The sequence below is a fragment of the Platalea leucorodia genome (assembly GCF_965183815.1).
Source record: "Platalea leucorodia genome assembly, chromosome: 5".
Taxonomy (NCBI): Eukaryota; Metazoa; Chordata; class Aves; order Pelecaniformes; family Threskiornithidae; genus Platalea; species Platalea leucorodia.
In genome coordinates this window covers 78,467,486-78,494,405 of record NC_138827.1, presented here as the reverse complement: position 1 = coordinate 78,494,405, position 26,920 = coordinate 78,467,486, and the positions used below count along the sequence as shown (strand labels likewise).

Below are 26,920 nucleotides of genomic sequence, written 5' to 3'. Positions count from 1 at the left end.
TTACTTACCTCTGAAGATCCTCAGGAGCCCATTCTGTGACCGCACGCTACATTTGTGGCAGCTCTAGGTAGGTCATAAACACATAAGGAGTATCAGTCCTCATGCTTCACGATATAAACTGTATGTCTGTGGGATGCTGCAAAGGGTTTCCACAATTATCATCAATGACAACATTTTCCACAACTAGATAATTCCTATCCTGTATGTAAATTTTTAAACTTCCTCTAAGTATTCAGTTCTAGGACACTAAAGACAGAAGAGTGTCCTTTTGGTCTGACCTATAGTCTGTTCTGAATCAGCATTTCCCTTCCTTTCCTTTCAAATTACTACTTTGATAACTATTCCATGACTCTCCCATAGGCTGCTGATATTAAGACAGAGTTAGTTTGATACCTACAGTTTGGTAATCACTACAAAATTCAGTTAGCCAGGCCTACTGGCTACTTTATATGACATAAATTCTTGTTAATTAAGAAATATGAAAGTGTTGCAATTGCCATTCTGGCAATGAAATAGATAAAACTGCAAGAAAAAAGTTTAGTATTTTTAATACTGAGGACCAGACCACCAGCAGATAAAAGGACCTGGTTCAGCTGACTTGAGCTTTGTGTTTACAACAGCCTCTCCTGTTCAGATCATAACAAACTAAGCACATGGAGGTGTGACTACCTTGCTTTTCAGTTGCACTTATTCTAAACCGACATAAAGCTTCAGGTACATAGGATGATTTTATCATTGACCTGAGTGAAAGAACTTGTCTATCTCCTGCCTACTCATCTGAGGAAATAGGGAACAAAAATCAGCAGCATAAACCAGGGATACTGCATGAATGCTAGCCAAATAAGCTTCAGCAGAAAAGGCTTCTCCCTGTGTTTCTTTGTACCATCAGATTCCACTGAATTCTAGGCTTACTGCTAGATTGCTAAATAGTGTTACAGCTAAGGAAAATCAGGCTGTCAAAAACATTTCATTTCAAAAATACTACAAGTGAAAATTTTATGAAAATTTCTTTGTACTTTGTCTCCTTCCAAAAGCAGTATCATTTCAGTGCGAGGTGGTCACAGGTTGCAATACTGCTATCTTTTTTAACAATTCACTAATTGCTAACAGGTTGCCAGATTTTTATACAATCTTAGTCAAATACATTACTTTGTAGTCTATTCACTCAGAATGGCTGAAAAGATAGTTACCAGAGATCACCCGAGATTCTTGGCCATTTCTGTTTTCATGTTTCAGCATGACTCACAGATAAATGGTGAGATTTGGTAAGGGTTTCATATACCTGCAGAAACATTCTTTTTCACTTTAGTATGAATCAGAACTGAAGTTACATGACACAGCTAACTACAGAAGACTTACATATGCTTGCCAAATAACTGATTTTCACAAATTAGAAAATACCGAATGGGCAAATACTGCACTAGATTAACCGCAGCTACGTATCTGTTCTTTACCATGGACCAGTACCAGAATCTTTAGAACAAAATGCAACCTACCAATATAGACTGGAAGGGTACAGAACAAGACAAAATTATCTTACTCATTGTATTGTGAAGCAGAACAATAGTCTCTTTGCTCTCTTCTTCCTTTGTATTCAGTGGAACATTAATAGATTTGAACTCACAGTTCATCTGATTAAATTACTGCAATTTTACATACACTCAGTAGTACAAAAAAAAGCAAAATCATTACTGAAAACATACCAACTATATCGAAAGAGGAAAGGTGATCTTATGGAACAGCCGGTCATAGCCACCTACATTGTTAACTCTCTTAGGTGTTTGCAATTGCCTTGATCTCAAGACCATGGCCAACGACCCTGCTATTGCCAAGCTAATTGTAATGTGACTGCTCACAAAGATAGGGACTTTAACCACCAGTGGGAACATTCTGCTTCTACCAGCCTGGACTGGCTGTTGAACTTTTACGTCTATTATGGTCAAGACAAAATTTTCAGTAGTAGTGACCTCGGCTATATGTTGTCGCTCAGATGAACTGGGTGCGAGTTTTAAGTAGCAATTTGTTACTCATTTGCTTTTGCTTCTGGTGCTAATGACACCTGGCCAGCTTGTACCAGGTGTGCTTTAGGTTTTTTTCCTGTTGTACAGTAAAGTTGTTCTTTCTCCAGTTGATTTATAAAAATCAAGGAGTGCTAGCTAATGCCCAGCTCTTGAAAAATGCGTACCTGTGAGTTATTCTGCCCATACATTTTCTTCCTTGCCTCCTGCTGACCACAGACTTCAACAAGATATTCAAGTATTTGCAGGGCCAGTCTACTGACTCTAGAAGGGAAAAAAAAATAGAACTGACTTACTAAACTAGAGTGGTGTCTGCTACATAAAACAATGCATTTGAAGAAAGAAAATATCTGCCTATTATGGTCATCTTACCTTTTACAGTGACAAAATTTTAGAGCACAGTGTAACTTGGAAGTGGTGAAGGCCTCTTTAATGAGTGTGGAATAGCACTCTTTCATCTCAAAAGACAGGTTTATGGAAGAAAGTGCACTGCTACAGTCTGATTTTATGACTTCGCTGTCAAAGGATATCAATCACATATTTCCTGAACACTGGCCTCATTGGCTTCACATAGCTCTTGTTACATTGAATAAATAAAATCAAGAGAAAAGAGAAAACACTTAACATTTGTACATATATAGCACATGGATTCTGTGTGCTCCTGTCTCACTCTGCTGGTTGCTTAGCTTGAGAAACACAGCAAAAAAGGGCAAAAACTATTGAGATATGTCAGTCCCCATGACTCCAAACAAATAATTTGTCTGCCGCAGCCTATTCTTTCCTATGGTTTGTTATTTTAGATGGTAAATTTCAAGTAACAATTATGATTGACAAGGTACCAGTAAGCAGTGAAATAACTGATACATAGTTTGTTTTCTTTGGAATTACTCTAGTAAGAGTGACTTCACACAAGCACAGTCAACATTTCAGAGGTTCCTGCAGAACATTTCTTTGATCAGCTGAAAAATATGACCTCAGCCGAAACAGCATAATGTATATTCTTTGGAAAGTCTAGCACTTAATTGTACTTAATGTTTCTGCAAGTTCCACCCATGAAAAAAAAAATCAAAATAGAAATTACTACTGAAAGACAAAGCATCACTAGGGAAGGGTGAGCGACTGACACCTTTGATCTTCTGGCTCATCTGGCCCAGCAGGAAACATGAAGCGTTCCTGAGGAAAAGCCTTACACACTCTGGCAGTTTGAACCCAAAGGAGAAACAGCAGCTACTCCCAGAGCAGGCATCGTGCCAAAATAGATGGTTTCATCAAAAAAATGATAAATTACTCTGGTTGAGTTTGCAAGGTTTTTGTTGTTGTGGTGTTTTTTTGTTTGGTTTGGTTGGGTTTTTTTACCTTAAGTCGTTGTTTTTCAGAGTTAGGTGTGTGAAACTGAACACAGGCTAGAACTTTTTGCTATGTTAAAGTCAGAATGCCACACTTGCAACACTCAGCTCTTAGTCATGCACTGATTAATATCACGTCTGTTTCTGTTTTGATCCGCTGCTTTCTTTAATATTGCCTTTAAGAAAAAGAGAGGGTCACCAAAATGAAGTTTTTCCTGCTGAACGGGTGAGCACTGGCACATATGTAGACATTTCCCATCCTCACTACAACAAAAAGCAGAGAGTGAATTTAAGCTACATGTAGATTCATATGTGAAAGAAATGCACCGTAAGTATTCTTTACCACTTTAAAGTTGTCATGTGTTTTTCAAGATTTCATTTTTCAGATGATCACAGATGAAAAAAAACATGATTCCTTAAATAACACAATTTTGAGGCAAGAATCTAAGTATCCCTGATGCAGCATGGTTCCTACTGATACCAACTTATGATCTGGCTGTATATTGAAATCTCGTTTCCATTTTAAAAACTCTGAACTCCCAAAGTGAGTGTAGAGACTATCCAAGGAGCTTCTTTCAATCACGTATGAGTGAGAATGACTCTCCTCAGTCTATCACCACAAGAGAAGAGAATCTGAAACAGTGATAAAAGGAGAGTGAGTTTGAGAACCTACTGATGAACAGTACAGAAGTATTTGAGCAAAAAAGTGCATCATCATCTGGTATACAACCTCTCCAACAAAAGAAGATTAAAAAAATGTTCTTTACTGTTATCTCTGGCAGAAAAGCAGATACTTTTGCCTTGATGGCTCTGCCTCCACTTGGAGACCTGAGCTTCTTTAAAAACATCTTTTCCCTTCTCCCCGCATTCCACTTTAGCAGGAGGATGTTACTTCATATCACTTGATGAAGTGGATACATAGAGGGACAACCATCAAAAAATCAGGCCTCCTTGTTTTGATCTACTTAAAAGTATTGACTTCAGGGTAGGTGAGAGCATGCTCTGAATCATGTTCAGTAATTAGGGTTGATAACATTTTTAGTAAAGGTGAGATCATCCAGATAAATTAATGCAAAGGTAAAATATTTTTGTTTGGTTAGAAAGGCAGGGCATCTCAAGTCAGAAGATGGGAAATGTCTGCTATCAGTTAAATTACAGTTTTATCAGACTTTTGATTTTCCCACTTTACCTAGTGCACAAGTAGCTTCACCTTTTTAAATAGCACAAGGAGGAGTACAGATCAAAGCCTTAAACAGATGTCATCTCATGCTGGTCGTTTTCCTCTGTGTATTTTGCAGTTGAGCTGAGTAAGAGTTACTTTGTAGATCCACAAAAGGGCATTGAATATCATGAACAGAATGAGAAAATGTTTCACACATCTAAAATAGAAATGTTTTAAGTGTAATCTGTTTCTGTATTCAGTTGCGATCACTAAATATGAACCAATGTTAGAGAAGGGAGAGCAGAAATGGGCTTGGGAAGAACAGTATCATTTTGATTGTGAGTCTCCATAAGAAAATTCCACCACACATACACCTTCTTTCATTAGGTGTTTCCATAATTCTATCCATAGTGCTACTTCGCCAACTGTCTAACCACAAAGCCATCTTACCCAGGAACAGCATACGCCAGCATTCCCTCCAAATATAAGAAAGTAGGAATTTTGTCTCTTTTCTTACCACATGTAAATGCTCTTGAAGAACTCTCACCTATTTCTCTGTTTCCATTTTGTCCCATCAACTGTTTCCAGCCTCAATCAAGGCACATTTCTTCACTTCCTACCCACTGATGTTTTTCACCAGCTTGAAGAAATCCCTTCTCCTATTTAGCAATCTGTGTTCTTTCATCTCCCATGCTAGCAGGCACCAGCGGTTCTCCTTGCTTGCTCTAAATCTCCCAGGCTCATTAGTCCTCTTCTCCGCCCTTGATCTTCATCTTCTTCACCTTTGTGATTGTCTTCCACATGCTTGCTGATATCTGTGACTTTCTGAAAACCTTTTCCCTTAGCACTGCAGTACTTCTGCTTTCTTCTGTGACCATCTCCACATGATCCTCTAACCCTGCAGTATTTCTTGTTATTGCTGTAAACTGCTCACCTTGTACTTTGCTTGCAGGTCTGCCTCCATTGGCTTCTGAGGAATCAGGCTATTTCTTTCGTCCTTTTCTGATCAAGATGCTCTATCTTTCTGCCTTCCGCTCCATGAGTCATCCTCCTTTGTTTGTTCTTGTACACCTCTCTGACACATTGATCCCAGAGCTTTACTGAGATATAATTGATCATATCTCCCTCTTCCCATTTAGCGAAATCTAAGAGACCAAACTTTCCTGTCTTTTCGCATCAGCTGTTCTTATCATGTGCAAGGAAGTTATCGTTCTTATAAGTATTTCTAAAATTACGAAATTATATTTGGCGAGTGATAGCGTTGCATTAAGCTGTCTCCTTTATTAAGTAAGAGGACTAGCATTTATAAAAAATTACCCACCACAGTTTCCTGTTCAAACTCACCAGAAACTTTTTATAGATAATGAAGAAAGAAACATGTTTTATAATTGTAATTCTAATTTCATGCTATATTTGTTCATGCTTTTAGGGTTGTAGCTATTTGGAAAGTAGTGCAGAATATGATTTCATTAGGTCTTTTCTACTGCCATGGAGAACAAACCTTGCTGTAAGCTTTGGAGACGGACATTTTTGCTATACACAAAGTAGTGGTGCAACATAAGCACTATTGATGGAACATTGCCCACTCTGTATTTCAAGTAGCTTCAAGTCTTAACTTAGGGCTGAAGTGATGAATCAATCTCTATGCCTGCTCAAAACCTTGACCTCTTTCTTTAGACAACAAAGGCTAGCAATGGGGCTTCTGAAACACAGACACCTATGCACAACCACCTGACTGTGCCCCCAGTTCTGTTTTTTTAACTCTGTAACAAGGCCATGATAGCTTATGGAACATAAACTCTTCAAGCTGATATTAACATGATAGAAACACGAAGAAGATACAGTGATTCCATGTTTCTGGCCAAAATACCTTTAGCTGAGCTATGTGAAGACACAATCAATGACAAGGACACCCATTCTCAGACAACCTCTTCTACCACCTATGGATGTCAACAAGAGACTTTTCATTGACTTGGAGCAGGTCCTAATTAGCTGGGAACAGCATGTGCATGCTCCAGCACTCAGGGGATGAAATGGTTTGTTAGCAGAGCACATGGTTTTGATTAGTGGTCTAATGAACTAATGCCTCAAATCAACAGGAAATGCAGCATCTGGTCAGTGTTTCATTGCTTCCTTAAGACCCAGCCACACCTTACTACCCCTCCAGCTCTCTTATGCTATATCCCAGTATACAAGAATGTTAAGAAAGTAGTTATTTAGAAGAAATAAGTAGATATTAATATAGTAATTTCTAGAAGAGAGACATGGGGAAAGAAGTGTTGCTGTTTCCGATATTCTATGGAACATGTTTCTGCCAACTGAGGCAAAAATCTGAGGTCTTCTCTAGTTTTAACTGCCCAATATTTCCCTTCAGCTTGTTATTTAAATAAGTGACTAGCGTTAATGATGTAAAACACATTTATTCATTCATAAACGTATTTGTATCTAGTAGTTGTTGAAGTACTCTTTACTGACATTTACAGGCTATAACGTATTGAGATGGTTGTATGTGTGGCAAATAATTTTACTTGGTTTTTACAGAGCCCCCCTACCCTGATCCCTACCCAAAATTCTAATTAATAGGGATTCCATATTTCCACACAGCTTGTCAGTTTGATTATTTAAGTACTTATTCAGTGTACTAAAGACCCTAATCACCCCTTCAAAGCATGCAGCTCTGTATAAGGCCTCCAATGTCTGAAATACATAAGGATCATCATCATCATAATAGCATGGCAGCTGTGCTTCCTATAAGCCAGAAAAGTTGGTCCTGTATACAACAGACACACCTCAGCTACTGTGTGCCATCTGCCTAGTTAGCGGTTAGACAGCCACAGCAGATAGAAACAGCTGCTCCTGACAATATGAAAAACATCAGTACTTCCTTAAAGGCTTTGGCAATGTGGATAAACAATTTCAGTGAAAAGAATATTTTAAATTGCTGCAAATTTTCGATGCAACTGCTATTATGCATCACACCACAACAAAGTGATTATGCTCCGTAGAATGGATTTTGTTCAGCAACTGTAAGAGTGTTGAGGGCTTTTTTTGTTGGTTTTTTGTTTTTGTTTTTTCAGTTTTACAGAATACTAGTTAACAAGGCTAAGAGACCATTGTCCTGCACAAGGAGGTTTCATGGCACACTACGATAATTTACAGTGCCTTTTTTCTATTTCGCTCTCTCAAGTAAAACAATTTTTACTTTCATGAGTTTATTGTGGACTACATCTTGCACTATTTATTTAGGTCATTTATGCAAAGACTGGATTTCTGAGAAACCTCAATACTATGTGTCTGGCCTACAGCAAAATTATTATTCACAATAAAGCAAAGCATTATTATACTGAACTCCTTACCATCATGGGGATGGAAGGGTGTTTGGAAATGGGGGAAGGCGAGGCAATCCTTGCTCTTGGCAGCCCTGTGTCACTAAAAGGTGAATTTTACTATGAGTAAACATGTTAAAATGCAACATGTAGAAGGGTGACAGAGGATGTGTAGAAGGCTGTAGAGGATGGATGAAAAGATATACACTACACACACACACAATTCATAGCTACACAGTTTTTCTCTTCTGCTTTGTTATTCCTCATGAATAAACAGTAAAGCTCTAGGTGTCTGACTCTGGAATGAAGCTACCCATTCAAACTGAGGGCTCTGTGCCCCCTTGGAGGTCAGAACCATCCCTTGCTTGTGCAGCTGGTTGCAGATAGGAGGAGTGGAAGATACAACAGCTCTCTCTCACCTGCCTAACCATGCATAAGGGAGCAGACATTGCATGGTGTCCCTCGCCACCTCCTTCCTGTCTGAGTGGTCATGGTCTGAAGATGGAGTAGCAAATTACTGTCAATAGGCTGCAGCAGTGCTGAAGTCAGGCGTGGAAAGAGTTAGCAGTACAGACTCCACCTCAGAAATTGATAGGGAAATAAAATCTATTTATAAAAGAAAAAAAAAATGCTGTCTGGAAACGTAACACAATTGCTGGTTTATATTTTGTATGTATTAAACTTTCAAGCTATCTGCAATAAATGTGAGGTTTTATATTAATTGTGAACAGATCAGTAATTGGAGGCAAATTAATGAAAAACCTGCTGTCACATTACAGCATACGTTTTTAACGGATGTCTTTAAACATTTGGACAAAATATCTATAGATTTTTAAGTGGTAATTCTTTAACTGGTAAACGTAATTACCTAACTTTAAAGCAAAAAATATGAAAGGACAAAAATGGATTGAATCAAAATATTCTGTCATTGCCATACATAAGCCACCAGAATATCTTTTCAACAAATGAAATTATTCTTTATTTTATGCTTTTAAAAATGCATTAGTGTAATTGCTCTGCAACAAATTACCTTCTGTGCTATAAGCGTAGCTACAACATCCCTTGCATGTACATCAATTGTGCATATTGTCATGATGTTCTGATGATCACCAGGGGTGAGTTCCCCTAACAGCATGTTTATAAGGGCATTCAGTTGAGCAAGCTGCAAAATAATTATATTTCAATGGAGATATTACACTGTGGGGGAAAAAAAAAAAAAACCTATTATATGTCAAGTGCTAAATGGAGCAGTTATAGAACCAAGACACATTTATTGGTGCTTTTAATCAAAGCAAATAACTTCTGCAAACTAATAATGGTGTTGTTTTCTTACAATTTTAATTTGATTCCTTAATAACAAAAATACACTTTTCAGCTGGTGCCCAGAACTTAATTTCAGAACAGATAAATACTAGTCTGGTACTGCACTTGGAATGCTAGTCTGAAACACACGTGATAAAGCTACTAGATGTTTAAAGTATCGCATGTATACTTTTAAACACCGCTTCCAAAATAGTCACAATACATGTCATGTTTACTACAGGAAATGCGGGGGCGGGGGGACCTACTTGGGGCCTGATTGCCTTGGACATGATGTCTCCTTTGTGTCAGAGGAACATGAAAAGCAGGATCCCTGAACAGCCTCCTTCATCAGACTGCTATGTAATTCCCCATCCTGATGAGAATGGTGACACTGAAAAGGTGTCCCAGAGTGCCTGCTTTCATGGCCCTGGAAGCCACTGGCAGTCACTATGAATTAGATTTATTCCAAGGCATCCAGACATCTTATTAAAAAAAGTGATGCTTCTGAACAAAAACAATAAAGTATTTGTGGGTTTTTTGGGGGGGTGGGAGAAAAGGAGGGGGATGGGGACACTGGAACAGTCCTTCTAAAGTCCACTTGCTACTACAATAACAATGAGCACAAATCTGCTTATTAAATGGCTGCAAGACAAATCTTTCTGACAGAGCCTGCCAAAAATATTAAGGCACCGATTTTGCAAAGCTGATTCATGCAGAATCCCACCTTTGCCAACAGAGGAAAGCTTGCACTGATGCAAGAAACAGAATTTTAAATACACACATCCTTAGTAGATTGATACAGAGGCAAGTAGTACAATGTTTTCTAGAGATCACTAGATTTTGCATTTGAATTTTGTAAGCCACTAAGGTGTCACAGATTTGATTTATACTGTAAGACTTATGTCTTCTCTTAAAAATACCATTTTTATACATTTTGTATATAGGAGGTTCACATACCTCCTTGTGGTTGCAGTCTTTCAGACAATTTCCAACCATTCTTCCAGATTCTTGAAGGAAACTTCAACATCCTCAGCTCACCAAGTCTCAATATCCATCAAAGCATTTGCGTTGAATGGTCAAATAACCACTGATTTTGTAGTTTATCCTCATGTGCTGCTGCAACTTCCAAGATTTTTTTTGCTGGAAAGTTGCACAGAGTTCCTTCTAAATACATTAGCCAATATTCTGCCTAATGTAAATACTATTTTCTCTAACATTATAGAGAAGCAATTTATATGAAAACCATTGCAAAATGTTATTAACATCACACTTTGTCATGTTGCGTCTGAAGATCTGTCTTGCCAAACCTGCTTCCTGGCAAAAGGCAAAACACAGAGACTTGAAACCCGTGCAGGCCAGATGACTGCGCTTCAGCGCCCTGGAGGACAGACCAACCTCTATCCTACCTCCAGGCTCCGAGCTTGAGCTACACTGTGAAAAAACTCTATCTTGTGATCTGCCTGCTTAGAACACAGGTCCGTTATGAATAAAAACTTTGGTCTTCTACTCTTTTCACCCAGTCTCCTTTGACTAAAAAGTCCTACTTCACACTTTGGTCCTGTTATTATGACAAGGGATTTCAGCTTTTTTTTAGACTATCTAGCAGATCCGTGCTCAGCAAGTCAGACTGCTGACAACAGTTTTGCTTTCTTCATTACCCTTGCAGAGTGGCATGTGAACCTCGTATGAATTTGCAGAGAGCAGGATGAAAATAACTGATTTTTGGTATGCTTATCTTGAATTGTGCCTCCCTCCCTAAGCTCTAACAATAGACATACAAAAGTTTGTGAACAGAGAGAGAGGATTTTATGGAGATTTCACTGAGACTGGAACTGAAGAAATTCCCTCAAAGGAGAAAACGGCTATAGAACAAAAAATGGGGTAAAATCCCTAAATGTCGCTTTCTGTCAGTATACTGTTTACATGGTTACATGGCTTATACACTTCATAATGTACAGCACTGACTGGATTTATAGCCTGTGTTTCCTACCAGTATGAAAAGAATGATTTTGGTGGCCTACGTCCAAAGACACAGCAGTGGATCACTGTTCATATTACTCAGTGATTGCATATAATTTGGCATCACTGAAACAATCACAGCTCTGAAAAGGTTGAGCTCTGGGCTATTATGAAGACTAAATTAACTCTCATCACTTGAATGAATGATCCATTCACACCAAGGTCAAAATCACTAGCTGAGCAGCATGGGAAAGATGACACTATAGCTGACTGACCTACAGTTGTGTATGGATAAGACTTTAAATTTATTATTCTCTCTGACAACCTGGATTTTACTGAAAACATTAAATTAGCCATTTACTGTGAAAAATAAAAATGTCTGTGGACAAAAAATTAAAATCCAACCCATTCACCTTCCCCCTGCCCCCTCTGCTACTTGGGTTCAGACAAAAGTATGAGCACTATGTGTGAGTGACTGACTGAAGTTGCTGAGGCAGGAATGAAAGTTCAGGAGGAAAATGAGGTGAGACTTTTCTTGGTTTCCTCTTGGAATCTCTTAAACTAGCCTATAGATCAGATACTTGAGTGCACTGGTGAGACAGGATAATAGGGAAGAAAGGAGGTTAGCAGCTGCTTAAAAGAAACAGAGACCAGGGTCTCTCAAAGAATGCGAATTTCTTTTTCTGGAGGAAGAAGGGTTTTCTTTTTATTAATCCTTCTTTCCTTTTCTATCCCAAATTTGAGTTGATCAAATATGAAATCTCCATGTGGTAGGCTAGTCTGATATTGTTTTTTTCTGAATGGCAATTAAGAGATAAAATAGAAAACTTCTTGCAGAACAAAACACTTTTTTTTAAAAGTAGCCACCTGAAAAGGTCAAATCTTTTAACTTTTGAGTCATTATTAATCTCTGCATCCATCTGCACTGTCCTAAGTTCTGATCCTCCATGGCTCACATTCTCTACACAGCCCATATTTCAGATTGCAGATTGCTGTGTGATTGTGGAACATCCTGTTATTGGTGACAGTGGCTGAACTACAGGAAGACAGCATGGTATGTCATGGGATACACAGTCCAGCAGAGACACAGGTCCCACTGTGGGGGAGTGGGAAATAAAAATAAATAACTACAGTTTCCAGTATAGGCCCAAGGGTGCCAACAGCATGAGTTGCAGAGCTACCTGATCACTGGGACCTCTGCCTCATGCCACTCCACAGTAATGTGACTCAGTTAAAAGCAGCTGCTGTTTTTGATCCAACATTATATGGTTTGTTTTACTTTTCCTGACAGGAAGTTTACCCAAAGCATCATTTTCCCACAGATGATGATAATTTTTTTTTTTTTTTAGGGGAAAAAAAAAGTTGACTAATTATTTTTGATTGCCCAAACTCTTCCTGCTCCTCTTAGGAGCCTAGGCTGCATGTCAGGCGATTCTGCCTAAACCTCAGTACACACTAGTTCTTCCTCCTAAACCTAGGTGGATTTGGTTACGCTGGCTCCTCAAACTTACTAAGTTATTTCATTTCCAGTGTGTGAGGATACTTTCAATTAGAAGGATGAGTCTTTACATTCTGAGATTACTAAACTAGCTTCAACAAAATATCTTCCCATCACCTTTGCATACAGTTACACTTCAGTGAGGCTCAAGGGGAGAGAGAAAAGAATGCAGACAAGAACCATGCTTTATACAACTGGCAAACAGTTCTGAGATAACAGGATGGACAACAAAGATTTGCATTTTCCCTTGAGTTCCCCTCAATGCTGCCTAATTGGCTCTGACCTCAGGACTGATGGAGCTTCTCTTATTAGGAGTAGCAGATAGTGTGGTCCAGACCGGGAGTCTCAGGTTTCTAGAATTATTTGCTTCATATCTTTCTAATTCAGCAGAATATTAGGCAAGCAAATACACCACTCAGTAATCTGACCTGTTCTTCACAAAACGCTGGGCGTTGAAAAGTATGTATAACTGCTGTTCATACTGCCAGATTCTTATTCTCATCAAATTTTAGGTAATATTGTCGAATAACTTCAGCACTTTGCAATCTGTTGATAGACATTCAAGAAAGCTGCAGTTAGAATAATTTTCCTGTGGCTAAGCACAGCAATTAAAGAACACAATAATCTAGGATGAAAAGTTTCTCTGCTTTGAGCGATTTCCCTCAGAAATTATTTTCAGTAAAACTACCGCAGAGAGGAAGCAGCATCATGGAGGAGTAAGACTCCCAGGTTCTGTAGGGATTGCAGAGTCCTTCTGGTAAAGCCCAAGTAAGGGAAATTAGGGTAGCACTTTTTAGAACTATTTTTAGAAATACTACAGTTGTAGTGTTAGAAATAGTTAGAATTATTAGTTGTTATTGAAGGAACCAAATCAGCCTGAAGATAATGACAAATGAAACCAAAACCAAACAAAATGAACAGAGCCAAGTATTTCTTCCACTTTCTATACTGCAGTCTTTCTATACAATCTTACTGTCTAAACAGGCGTTTGAGATCATCAGAGGAAAGATGCTGTAAAATTGAAAGTATTTCCATTGTTTTAAGGTCCTCTGTGTTTCCAAAGTGTGTATAAACCTTAAGTACTAATCCGCAAAACAGCTCTGGGAACTAGAACAATTCCCATTTTGCTGATATACAAATAAGTTGAGCCATTTGAGCACATATGCACAGCTGGCCAGTCTTCAAAATAATAAAGAGTTGCTTCTGTCTTTCTATTGCACTTCTGAAGTGTGTATATAACAAAATCATTCTGTTGGTAAACGGTTCACCAGTAAGGACATATTTTCTCCAGATGGATTCATATTATTTTAAATCACAGTATTTGCCAGCTCATTTCTGCAAAATATTCTTGGTCTGTCAATTTCTAAATAAGAAGTTCCTTGAAAATTACATTGTCTTGATAAGATATTAAGGTTATCTACAGGACTTGAAATGAACTTATTGCAGTGGTAACAGAAGACTTGTAATAAGAAATGGAGTGCTTGTTTCCAAGAAAGGCTAGTCCAATATTAAGAGCTCTGGCCCAGGACTTAGGAGATTTGCTCTCTCACAAAAGTTCTGCAGGTGAACTTTGATGAATCACAGAATTTTTTGTTTCTCAGCTGTAAAATGGAGATAACAGCACTTTTCTATTCACAGGAGCTCTTATGAGGGTAAGTAAATATATTTCTTGTATTTAGAAAGATCAGGAGATAGAGATATACAGTAGGAAAGCTTTTCCTGTGGAAATCAAAACCTATAAAGTGTTTGTCTACAATTCAATAGATAATTTCTGTTCAAATGCTTGGGGCTCAAAGAGTTGCATTCAAACAAAATCATATGATAGATTCCCATTCAGTTTTCTCCCCTAAGCAGATCTCAGCCATTGTCTTGCCAGCCTTTGGGAAGTGCCCTGACTACTGAGACATTCTTAAATTCCACTTTGATGTTACCCCACACTGTACAAAATATTTAAATACTCAGTGACCTGATCCTTGTGCCCTAAATGAAAATGAAATTTTCATCCTAATATGAAAAACAAAGATTTCATTTTGGCGCAACCTAAAACGATTTTTGATCTATTCACCAAACCCCATATTCATTATTTCTGAGTTTAACTTATTTTTTTGGCAGAGGAACACATGACTTTCTAATGTAGATACATAATAACTGTTCATAACATTCTAAATATTTGTTTAGCGTTCTTTCAGCAAGCATCTTTCTCCAGAAATTAATATAGCTGAATATTTGCAGAGAGTAAACACTAGGAGAATCCATCAGAGGCAAAGCAAATGAATAAGTGAGCAAATGTTTTTGCCACCTGTCCACTGCCGATATCTAGCTTTCACCACTTCCTAGGTAAGACTCATTCTCTACAACCATTTGACAATCAGTTAGGCTTCTAATCTGAATAGGAATTCTCTGGAACAAGACCGTGAACAATGAATGAAAACCTGGCCACTTAGAAGAAAGTCTCTTTTTGAAACAGTTCCATGCTATCTATTGTCTTACTTTTTATCTTGTCTTTACCACTCCAGCCATGGGTTCTTGGTGTGACCAAGTAAGAGAAAGAAGAAGAGAAAAACAAAGCATGATACTTTTTTTCTTTTCTTTTTTTTTAATAATAAAATGTAGAATTTATACGTAGAAAGACAAAAATTGCCCGTGGATCTGGTCTGGGGAGCTCTATATAGTAAGAGTCTGTAGACAAAGAACCCTGAAGAAACTGCAGATAACAGTATAAGAACCCCCTACAGAGAAAAACTGGAGTGTTTTCTAGCTGAACCTCTGCTATTACAAGTAAAACCAGCAACCAATTTGAATATTATCCTATAGATATTACCTTTAAATGTATTAAATTTTGGATCTACACACATAAATTGAAATGTTTGTTTTGGGCTGGAAGTAGTAGAGCTGAGAAGTGTAGACTAGACATTATGATGCTGAGTTTCTGAAATTACTGAGACTACCTGATGGTGTCATTCTGTTGTTCCTTAGAGAAGAGGTGAAGATGTCATATAGACATAACATAATGATACTGACTTTATAATTTGTTTACAACTGCATATTTGAATTTGCACACATGTTCATCATTATGTTTTTAGGCTACTCAATGAGAATGGAAAACAGATTAACACAAAGCAGATTACTCTCCAAAGTACTCTCTGCCAAAGAACAAATACCCAAATACAAGTTTTACTGCAAGCTGTCAATAACAGCCTTAAATTACGGTGATACCTGCTCACATATATAAATAATGACAGAAGCTGAAGTTGGACTTTTTCTTTCATCTACATAGACTTGCTACTTCTCAACATTTGGAGAATCGACCAATGGTATCTTTAAGTTAATGTAAGTACCCAATCCATGCAGAAACTTTTAAGAGAGGAAAGGATGAGGATTATTACCTTCTACACTTGTTTCCTCTATGTTTAGCAGTTCTTTCCCTGATCATGCATATTCCCAAAACACTGTATTTTTTTTTTTTTTAATAGTTCAGTTTTTAAAATAGTGTGTAAGTACAGAGGCACCTAGCAGATTCTGGATTATTGACATGTGTCCAGATCATCTCACATTCCTATAAACCATCCTTGGAACTGAACTGGGATCGAAATCAAAGCAAAGTGAAGACAGTTCAGATCTTATAAAAGCAATAAACCTTAGGTTTATTACAGACCTGAGCTACAGCCATCTGAAATCAGTGGAAAGATACGTCTGTCCATACATACATTATTTAGCATACTTTGCTCAATAACATTAGGAAACAGAGGAAGACCTTTTATCATTTGACCTTGCCGTTTCCAACAGTATGCATGAAAAAGGAAACATGCATATTTTCTAAAAAATTTGGAACAACAAGGAAATAAACCCTTACGACATCATCTTCTAGGGTGTCTGAGATTTTCAGCAGAGGAGCACCTAACCAAGAGCGTCCAAGAAAGACTTGTAACTTTCCAGGTTTGTTTGATCTCCATGAGTTTCTGGGAAATACCAGAAAGGCTGAAGTAGCCTTTTAAGCCTAGTAAGGAGTTAGTTAACATTCACCATTGTCTGCATCTACCTTTTCTACTGCCATTTCTACTACTGTTTTAGCTACATTTTTCTGTTTATCTTGCAGCTTGTTGGTGCAGCTGAAGAATAAAAAGGTCCTCCAATGTGTTATTCACCATTCCTGACAAAACTTACCTCAGAAATAAGGCACAAACAAGTCAGGAATAAAGGTACCCAAAATTCTGCAAAACCAGAACATAAAGACTATTGTGTTCATAATTGCTGGGTTCTGAATTATAAGAAGGTTTAATTTCTTGAACTTCAGCTGTTTTCAGACACTTAACCATTGATTTGAAAGCAACACGCATCCCGGGCCCATAGTGCTTTGACAGGTCTTCATTTCTTATGCAGCAGACAGTTGTGAACCAAAAGACAAGCAGTGAAGAAGTAAGCAGGCTAGTGAATGCATCTTGGAGTTTGACTTCTGACTCTCATGTGAAAGCCAGCTGGGTAATTTGCTGGTTACCAAAGAAAAAATTAACTCGGAAGGATATTTTCAGAAGTACTTTGAGATTTGGGAGTTCAATCCTGTAATACTTGTTTCCCCAGTTTTTGAACTCCTTTGAGTTCAAAAACCCTCTAATGAAGGGAATTTAACAAGCTGCAGGCTCCTACATAATGCAGAGTACTCAGAACAGGAGAGATTATTTCAAGTAGCAAAACACCGCTCATTAGGGAAATGATCACATTTGCAAATCTTCTGAGCTCCATCTCCGTGTGTTCAACATTTATTTGTTTCCATGGAGTTTTCATCCAATCTTTAATACTTGTCTATAAAATTTAAAAAATAAACAAACAGCTCCTACAACATTCTAAGCAAAGCCTGAGGCAACTGAAAATGGAAGGAAGGTTTCCAACTCATCAGCAGGTGAATATTTATAAATATGTATGGTATACAAATGCAACAATAGCAGTTTCAAAATTTGAAACCTACTGATGCTGAAATTTAATCTAAGAGGATTTATATTCTTTGTTCTTTGTGCTAGAATTCTATTTGTTATAGGGAAAGAATCCTGCCTAAACGTCATGGTTTTGATTTTTTTTGTTTGTTTTCAAAGTTTAAAACATGTTCAAAAGTATCAAAATTCCAGAGCTAGGAACTAGTTCACCTCCTATACGATGCCTTTTCAGTAGCATTAATTGATGAAAGGGCTGAAAGTAACAAAAAAGAACTAAATTTCAAACCTGAGGTAAGCAAGTGTATCTCTCTTACAGTCATAAAATCTATTCCTGCTTTCTTTAGGGATGAATTTGTCTCAAGAACCTCAAAGAAAATTCAATTAAGGTAAATGTTTGATACTCAGAGAAACTGAAAGGAAATGTATACAAGATTTCCCTGCTTTAGTATAAGCAATGATTCCAAATAGAACCGGATCTTTTAATGAAATTGCTCATCTGGCAATACTAATGCAAAACACAAAGCTCTCGCTCGAGCATCTTCTCTGGAAAGTCACCTGGAATATGTATTCAGTAAACAACGTTGCAGTACTGCTACTTTAAGTATCTTACTGCATGGGTGCTCTACACCAATATGAAGTGACTTTGTTCCTGAGAAATTAGTCCACTATGAAAACAACCCTAGTGGACACCTGAATGAGATGTATAACTACAATTATAAGTATCTCCCATATGTAAATCAGTGGATTAGAATGTAAAAGTCCATCTGACATTCAGAAACATATGGTTTTGCTTTGGGACTAAGGATTCATTGAATTCAATACTTCAAGTAAATCTCAAGTATCCCAAATTCTCATTAATGAAAAACAATTAGCTGCAATACTCCCAGGTACTGTCACTGCAATTCTGTTGCAACGGCAAAATCATTATGGTATAGATGATACCAAACTAACAGAATGTATTTAGAAATAAGCTTTACAAAAGATCTGGGTTTTGTTGATAAAATGAGCTCAAGCTTAGATCGACTTGTATTTAAACGAACTGAACAATGGTTTATTCATGGGAAAAAAAAAAAAAAACAAAACACCAAAAAAAAAAACATCAGGAAGATCTCTTGGTTCCTAATCTTGTCAGGCACTCTGTTTCATCAGAACAGAGGGAGCTTTTCCTATTCTTCCACAACAATACCTTCACCTCTGAGGTAACTGTGCCCTCACGGACATTAAAATAAATTTTGCCCTCTCCTGGAGACTGAATGACTTGTGTACAGCTGCAATTACCTCTGAGGAAAAGCTGGTGAAAAGAGAAATGTGTGATGACCACTGAAAGGGACTCCTGTCATTCCAAACAAATACAAGTGAAGCTGGAAGCCAGATTAGTGACTTAATCATAAACTATAAGTCAATAGACAGGATTCTGTTATAATCCATCCAAGGCCAGATTTTTGTAGTTCTTATGTTATAAAATAGGAGTGCTACAAAGGTTATTCTTCTAGGAGATTATTAAACGGCCATTTTGAAACCTCCTTTCTTTAGGCTAAAGAAAATATAGAGGAAAACAAAAAGGAGAGACAGTTGTATAATTTCCTGAAAGAGACTATGAGAAACTTATCCCCACCAGGAACCATGTTATCCATCTGAATCCATAATAACGTGCATTTAGGTTTGGAACTTCTCCAACTTCAAATTGATTTGCCAAATTTCATAAAAATAGTAAAAAACCCACTTTGTTTCCTCCTTGACGACCTCTGAAACACATTTCAGCCTCAGGCACTTTTTACAGCCATGCACAACAATTCAGAAAAGAAAAAAATGACAGATCCCATACTCCAGCAGTGCCGGTAAATGCCATTGCAATAATGTTATCATTCACTGTCAGATACTGAAAAGGTACAAATTGAGGCAGAAAGTATGACACTGTGGGTGCACACGGTACTGTGTGAGGCTTTTTCTTCTCACTACTCTTCGTTGCTTATTCGTGCAGACACCACTAATGCATTTCCATCCAAAGGAGGGTTATGATAATGAAATACCAGTGCTTGTTTTGCAAAATGAGTTAAACTAAGTCTGAAGTCTAAGCTTGTAACATTGTACAGTTCATAGACAGAATAATTTCAGATTATCTCTTAGACTAGTTGAGAACAGAGTTCATAGGTTCAGAATACTTGAGCAAAAATCCGAACTGCATATTTCAAAGTTCCTTCCTCAGCCATTCACTCTTCATATGTGCTAAGCATGAGGCACACCCAGAGCCTGTTCTGTGTCCAAGCCTGTTCTATTTATGAGATATCGCCATATCTCTGGTGTTTCCTGATCCTGTCCATTCAAGAACCGAGCTGCAGGCCTGGGAATCAAGCCAGATGCTTTCTTGTGGCAACACATGGTAGTAGCATGCCTGGAAAACCGAATGCTCTCCAGTCACTTAAAGCCTTGTTTTCATACTGCACAATCTTCAGAAAGTCCACACTTTATTTTTGTATCACAGCTTATGTCTGTATTACTTTGTTGCTGATAAGCCATATTTCTGTGGCTTTAATGCTGCAAACACCTAAGAGCTCATCTAAAGCTTGCTTAACTAGGTTTGCACTATCATACAGGCACTGATTGTGTTTATTTCTTTGAGTGATGCTACAAGATTTGCGGATGAAAAACATATTCAGAGCATTAACTTTATTTCCTCAGTTTGTCCAATCAAAACAATCAATTCTGCCGTGAAAATTTAATTTCAAAGATTTGTCCTTCCCACAAGATTTTTGCACTTTAATTCATGTATGAGCTACAGTTCCAATCATACATTTACAAACTTGTGGGAATCAGTCAACAGTCAGGCCATGTCTTCAGGTCCCACTTTATACCAAGGTGCCTCTGCTCAATGCTACTGCCTGTGACTCAGCAGAGTTACTGCCCAGTGCTGTGTTAATCTGGATGCCAAAGGAAATATTGACTTCCCTCACCTTAATTTTAGAAGTGTTAATGTCCTTTAGATAAGGTGAGGCAGAGCCTTCTCGCATCCAAGAGGTAATCAGAAATGTGTTAACAAGTATCCCAACACTTTGCTTAATTATTAATAAATTCTATGCAACACATGAAATAAACGTATTAAATCCAGCTGTTGGAAGGGAACAGGAAGGTATTCAACTCACATTTCATCAAATCTCCAAACCTGCATTTCATATACACAGACAAACCCACTTTGCTCGAACCAATGAGCAAGAATTATGCACACAATTGTGCCTTGATCTGGACATAGCGGCACCCAGAAAATTTTGACATGATCATAGCTCTACTTGGGTTTTGAGGTATAGTGTGACATGGACCCAATGGAACTTGACAGTGCTCCTTATCATTGACCCTTAGATTGAAACAAGCAAGAAAAAAATTCTTATGGACAGATCGTCTTTGCAGGAAGAGCAACTGAGCCTTATATGCAAAAATGGTGTAAAACAACAACTAAACACGCATTACTTGTCTGCAAAAGGAATAACATTTTCTGTACTGACCTTCGTCTCTCTTCCTGCTGTGCCTTCCCATAAAATGCCTGTGGAGGTCAGTAATGCATAAAGCTGGCACAGGATTGTGAATACCAGGTCCATGCAATGTACCGATGATGGAATCTTTCCTCCACAAATAAACAAAGGTCTGCTCACTGTCAACACTTCACAGGAAACTGCTGGAGTCATCAGCCATACTGCTATAAACAAATGTGTAAGTATATACATATTTAGACATATACACATACTCCCTTTTTCACACACACACTTTTAAAATCATGAAGCCTGAAAATTAATATGAAAGCAAGATAAAATAGATGATCTCTGTCCTGGACAGCTTGCTATCCAGTCTAATAACAGAACTGGCAGACACATGGGAATATTTAAAATACGATAAGGGATAAGAGGACGACAGGTTTACAGAATTACAAACATTAAGTGACTTGGTTTAAACAAATCTATGTTTTGGGGTTCCAAGTGTATTTTTTGTTTGTTTGTTCATTTGTTTAATTAGAGGTTAATTGCTGTACATAGCCCTATGGAAATTAGTCAAGAATATAGACAAGATATTTGGGGGAAATTTGAGAAAGTTATTCCTCTTTTGAATAATTTTTTTCTCTCTTCTCATTCATGTAGCCAATCATTATGCTCAGTGTGTCACACAGGTAAGTGGATTTGTTTGTCTTTTTCTAAATCAGCAGATGTATTCATGTCACTTAGAACACAATATTGAAATGGTTCTGATTAATAGCTCATTTTGTCTAAGTATGAAGAAAGGCATTCTGACTTTTATCCACTTTGCTGCTTAACAGTCAGGTGAATGAGACCATTGCTGAGCAAAACAGTCAAAATGAACTTTTTCCAGGTACATAACAGAGCAAACAATTTGTATATTTGGCACTGGAGGACAGACATAAAGCAGCACCAAAAACTGAGAACTGTAGCCATAATACAAATTAATATAATTTTATGCTGGTTTATTATAAATAAAATATTAAAGAACACCTTTGTCCTCCAAGTGTACATATGTAATTTTATTTCCTGGGTCTGTCGTACAAAAGCACCTAGATTAGGCTGTAAAAGTTATCTATGCACAACCTTGAACAAGCAACTCTTGTTCTCAATCATTTTTGGTCATGATAGATGCTCATTAGGCACACAAACACAAGCATTTTGCATGTGCAAAGGGATAAAAGTAAGTTTACAACAGGTGACGACAACGGTAGTAATTTTACATTTATTAACATCTGTGCATGGATGTTTCATCTTATCTTCATTGGGAGAAAATTACACTGTCTTATATCAAGTTAGTTAGCTAATTTGATGCAAAAAATCTAGTTAGAAGCAATTCATTTTTACAGTCAGTGAAGATCTAGTTAAGAGTCATCAGTGCATAGCATGTAACCTATCCTGTCCTACAGGGCATATCTAAATAGGTCAGATGGACTGCACCCAGAAAGTCCTCTTTTCTCTCCATTGACTGTAAACACAGTCTACAATGACTAGTTCAGGTGTCAATAACTGTCCTTAATTCAACCTGCTAATTTATAGGAAGGCTACAAATTGTCTTGCTGCCACTTGATACTTGGATGCTTCTATTTTAACATAAGAAAACATGTTAGCCTCAGAGATACTGAGGACACAGCATCCCTGCATGGAGGCAGAGCTCCTGAAGAAGCTTCATGCAGAAGCAGAGATGCCATAAAGTCCATTTTAAGAAAAGAGAGTGCCAACACAGATATTTAAGTTTGGATCTGAATTTTCCCATAATTTGGAAATACTAAGTTCCTGATTCAAACCCTTCTCAATTGTTTTGCTGTTTAGGGTAAGACAAGGCTCGCTTGGATAAGCATGGAATTATACTATTCCAGATCGAGTTCACAAAAGATGACAGCTCAGGTCTGTTCAGCACTGAGCTCTCTGCTGCCCAGAGGATGAGGACCAGCCCAAATCACACTTCAGCTGATAGAGCCTGTTCCATCAACTGTCTCTGCTAGTGCGTTCAAAAGAGGACAAAGGCTCTCCCACAGAGGAAGAGCTAACAAGCCTCAAGCAGCTGTTTGTCCCCTCCAAGAAGCTTTCCTAGCTCTTATATCAGGCAATATGCTAAAATGGCAGCTCTGCTCTAGTCAAAGTTAATAAAAACTTGAGGATTCTAGCTGCGAAATAATTTGAAACAGCACAGCTACACAGGGCTTGATATATCCCACCTCTTGGGAACTCTGGACCCAATCCAGCTTGTTACGGTTCTTTTCTGTCTGGACCCATCACAATATAACATGGTGATCTGGGTTCTGTTCTGTAGTGACAGGCTATGACCAATTCCCTCTGAATTCAGAGGAAACTAGTTGCACACATCTGGCAGCTAGAGTCAGTCTCCTGGATTACCAGCTACTTGTACCTTTAAGGCATTCATTTTTCTTATTCAGCATTTCTGTTTTCCATATGAAAGTGTAAAGACATTCAGGATAATCTGACGCTCTCTCATAGCATTGCTTTTCAAGGCCAAGTGGTAGTAGAATTTTTTTCAACTAAGTAGGACTTGGGATTATTTTTTGGAAATCACAAGAGTGATGCTGCAAACTGAGATTCTTTTTATAAAGAGTTTCCTTCCATATATGTTTCCATTATAGCTCTTGCAAGCCTAAGCAAGGTGAAAATTACAGTAAAAACTTAAGGGCTTCATTTTGAAAGCAGATAACTTTACTAAATTCTACATTCTTTCATTTAACTATTACAAACATACATATTTATGCAATATATGTTAACACACACATAGGCAAGGAAAGAATAGAAGGAAAGCAAAGCTTCTCTTCTAATTTCTTTGTGGAATGTTTACCATTGTGGTTCAGAACTCTAGTTTTTCAAAAGGTCAAAAGGGGAAAAAAAAAAACCAAACCAAAAAAAACAAACCTTGAAAATGATAGCATCATTGGAGAAAGATCATCACCAAACAGCATATTGATGTGTTTGCTCAGCATCTGGTTTTTCTTATTTTGTCTGCTTTGCAATCATTTTTGCTTACATGTTCATAAATAGAGTTGTGCTTTAAAATACACTATTATTCAAATGAGAAAACAAGGTGCTTTTTAAAGCAAGCAGTAATCACAAGAAAGTAAAAAGAAATGAAATAAGTTTCAAAGGGTCTTTTTCCCCTCTTCTCCTCTTATACTAACCATCTAAGGGATGTCTAAATTCAGCAATACTAAACAATAACTCCTGAAGTTGTCTGTCCTTTTCTCCTTGGTGGTATTCTCTCTTCTCTTTCCTTAAGCAAGGAGGATGAACACCTCTTTTTCCCATTACAGGAGAGGCCTTACTCTTGAAAAGGCCGCTATATGACACACAGACTTTAGCAAAATGGCATCAACAAAGAACTGTTTCAGCCATCTCTAATCTGGTATGCACACTTCAGAAAGGTAGCCAGAAACGCTTTCAGCTCAACCTGCCGCTTTGCAGTATCTTTATGAGTTTGCACAGAGAGGCGGCTTTGTCTTCCATCATCTACCAGTACCTTGATATACACTGTGAGAACATTTTACGCTTTGTCCAGAAATTTCTTTTCTTCACTTTTTCCATGCTTTTTTTGTCATTACTGGTTGTCCTGGTGGGAAAGCTAGTAGGGGAGGTAGGTCATCATGTTTAAAAGAAGGATCATTGTATGGTCCTAGAACAAAAGTAAGACAACCCATACTGAAGTATTTGGTCAGAGGAGTTAGCTGTTCTTCCTTCTAGCAGACACACTATGTTCCTACCATTAAAAGTAGCATGACTTCTGTTGGAGACTCTTGCCAGTGCCTTTATCATAGCTGCTTCCCTGCCACAGAAAACAAAGCTGTCCCACACATATGTGATAGGTTTATACTCTACAAAAGTATTACAGTTACTATGCTTATCTAACACAGACATGGCACCTCAAGCAAATCCTGCTAATTCCATTCTGTTTATTAAGGGAACCCAAGAAAGAAAGAGGCTAAGACTTGGCTGCAGACTTGATAAATTGCTCCTGCCAGGCATATCCAGCTTGCAGGCTCATTGGCTGAGCACCTGTGTGCTAGAAGGACAGCGTAGCCAGCTCTCCCACTGAAGAAGTACGTGAAAGAGTGAGTACACAGAGACTCCTCACCACCCTTTGTCTGGTGGCTCCTCCTAGTATTTACAGAAGTTCTCAAAGGTAGCACCAAAGAGCAACAATGAGAGAGCAGCATCCATATCCTGATAGTCACATCCTTGGGTTGCCTTATATTCCTGTCATAGGGTGGAGTGAGTCAGCATTAGTCAACTCCAGAGGGAACATTTATGGAGAAAGGTTGTTCCTTCAAATGCAGAAATGGTGTCTGTGAATGACCTTTCTGCTAGTGCACCTGAGGTAGATTCCTTCCATATTCCATATTCACCAGTTGATTCACAATTAGCACCTGTATGTGTGTATAACACAGAAGATAGGTACAGGTCCCCAGCAGGCTGAATCAAGATCTGAACCATAGCAGGGGGGAAAAAAAAAAAAAAAAGACAAACCAAACCAAAACCCAACCACCACCACAAAATAAGTAAACAAACAAAAAAACTCAAACAAAACCACACACCACACACTTACATCGCCCCTCTCCCCTGATTTTGATCTATTCAGCAGTCACTGAGCCCCACATGCCCAAACAATACTCCATTGACAAATCAAAGGACAAGAAGAAAACGCTGATAAAAAATAGACTTCTAACTTTGGTCTCAAGTTCATAATCAACCTGCAATTAGAATATACTTTAGAATAATTCCAATATTTCACCAACAGAATTTTGAAAGAATACAGATGGATTCTTAATTTAGGTCTTGATCATGGCAGATAAACAAATGCATTTTTAAATAATTCATCAGTTGCTGACTTTAAGATGAGACTTGTGAATCTTCCTCAAGGCAGGGGTCATGAGAATGGACATTTAAAATGCAATGTACTCAGGTGAGCTACTCTTTCTCTAAAATTTATTTCTAGTTGGGAAAGCTCTTTTTGTTATGTTTTTCAGTTGCACATTGTGGAATACTTGGGAATACACATTGATAAATAATGTTGATGCAGTTTTTATTTTGACTGTAAACTGTGATTAGTACTCCAAACTATTGACAGTGACAGATATGTCATAACACTTCATAAAATAATAGTTATGCTTAACTTATCCCTATTCTGGAAAGGAACTTGAGCATCAGACCTGAAGATGACTTTTCTTAAAATCTGTTTCTAAAACCATGCTGTTTAACCTGAAAGATACAACTTATTTATTGAATTAGGGTTCCTTAGAGGTTAAGCAGGTAATCCATCGAGACTGTTCCATAACTTTTCCTTAGCTGCCGTTCATTAAATATGTTCCATCTCATGAACTATGAATCATTTCATTTTTAAGCACTCTTATTTCCTTTAAATTTACCTAAAACTTTATTAGATTCAGTCAGTACAGCCCTGACAGACAGCCCGCATACATTTAAAACATTCCCAGTGGAGAAGCATAAAACATTTAAAATCTATATTTGATCTGACAACAGCAGCACTGTGCTTGAATTAGAAACAGATTAGACATAATTGAAGATAAAGAGGACACAAGCATCACTCCCATTTTGGTGGAGTGGGCTTTAAATTATCAGATTCATCCAGAATACATTACTGAGAAACATTGAATTGTTATCTTTAGACAGCCTTTTCTAAGAGTTTACAATTTCTCAGTTCAGTGAAGCTTGCCACCAGCTTGTTATCAGAACAAAAAACGAAAAATCATTCGGTTCAGAGCACAGAACTGATCTCACCTCCAAAAGTACACGTTTTCTTCTGATAACAGACACTTCTTTGGACTGCAGAGGTACCACTTCATGCTTTACAGTGAAGGCAATCTTTTTAAGATTCTTCCAC

At 37.8% G+C, this 26,920-nt stretch overlaps 1 long non-coding RNA gene across 1 annotated transcript; it reads right to left on the bottom strand.

The window, feature by feature from the left end:
* Nucleotides 1-1,211: 1,211 nt before the first annotated feature.
* LOC309590413 lies at nt 1,212-26,920 on the bottom strand. The gene is made up of 4 exons (XR_014228142.1): nt 26,818-26,920; nt 21,037-21,227; nt 2,186-2,282; nt 1,212-1,282 (listed from the first exon to the last, which is right to left on the bottom strand). It is a non-coding gene; the product is annotated as an uncharacterized lncRNA (long non-coding RNA).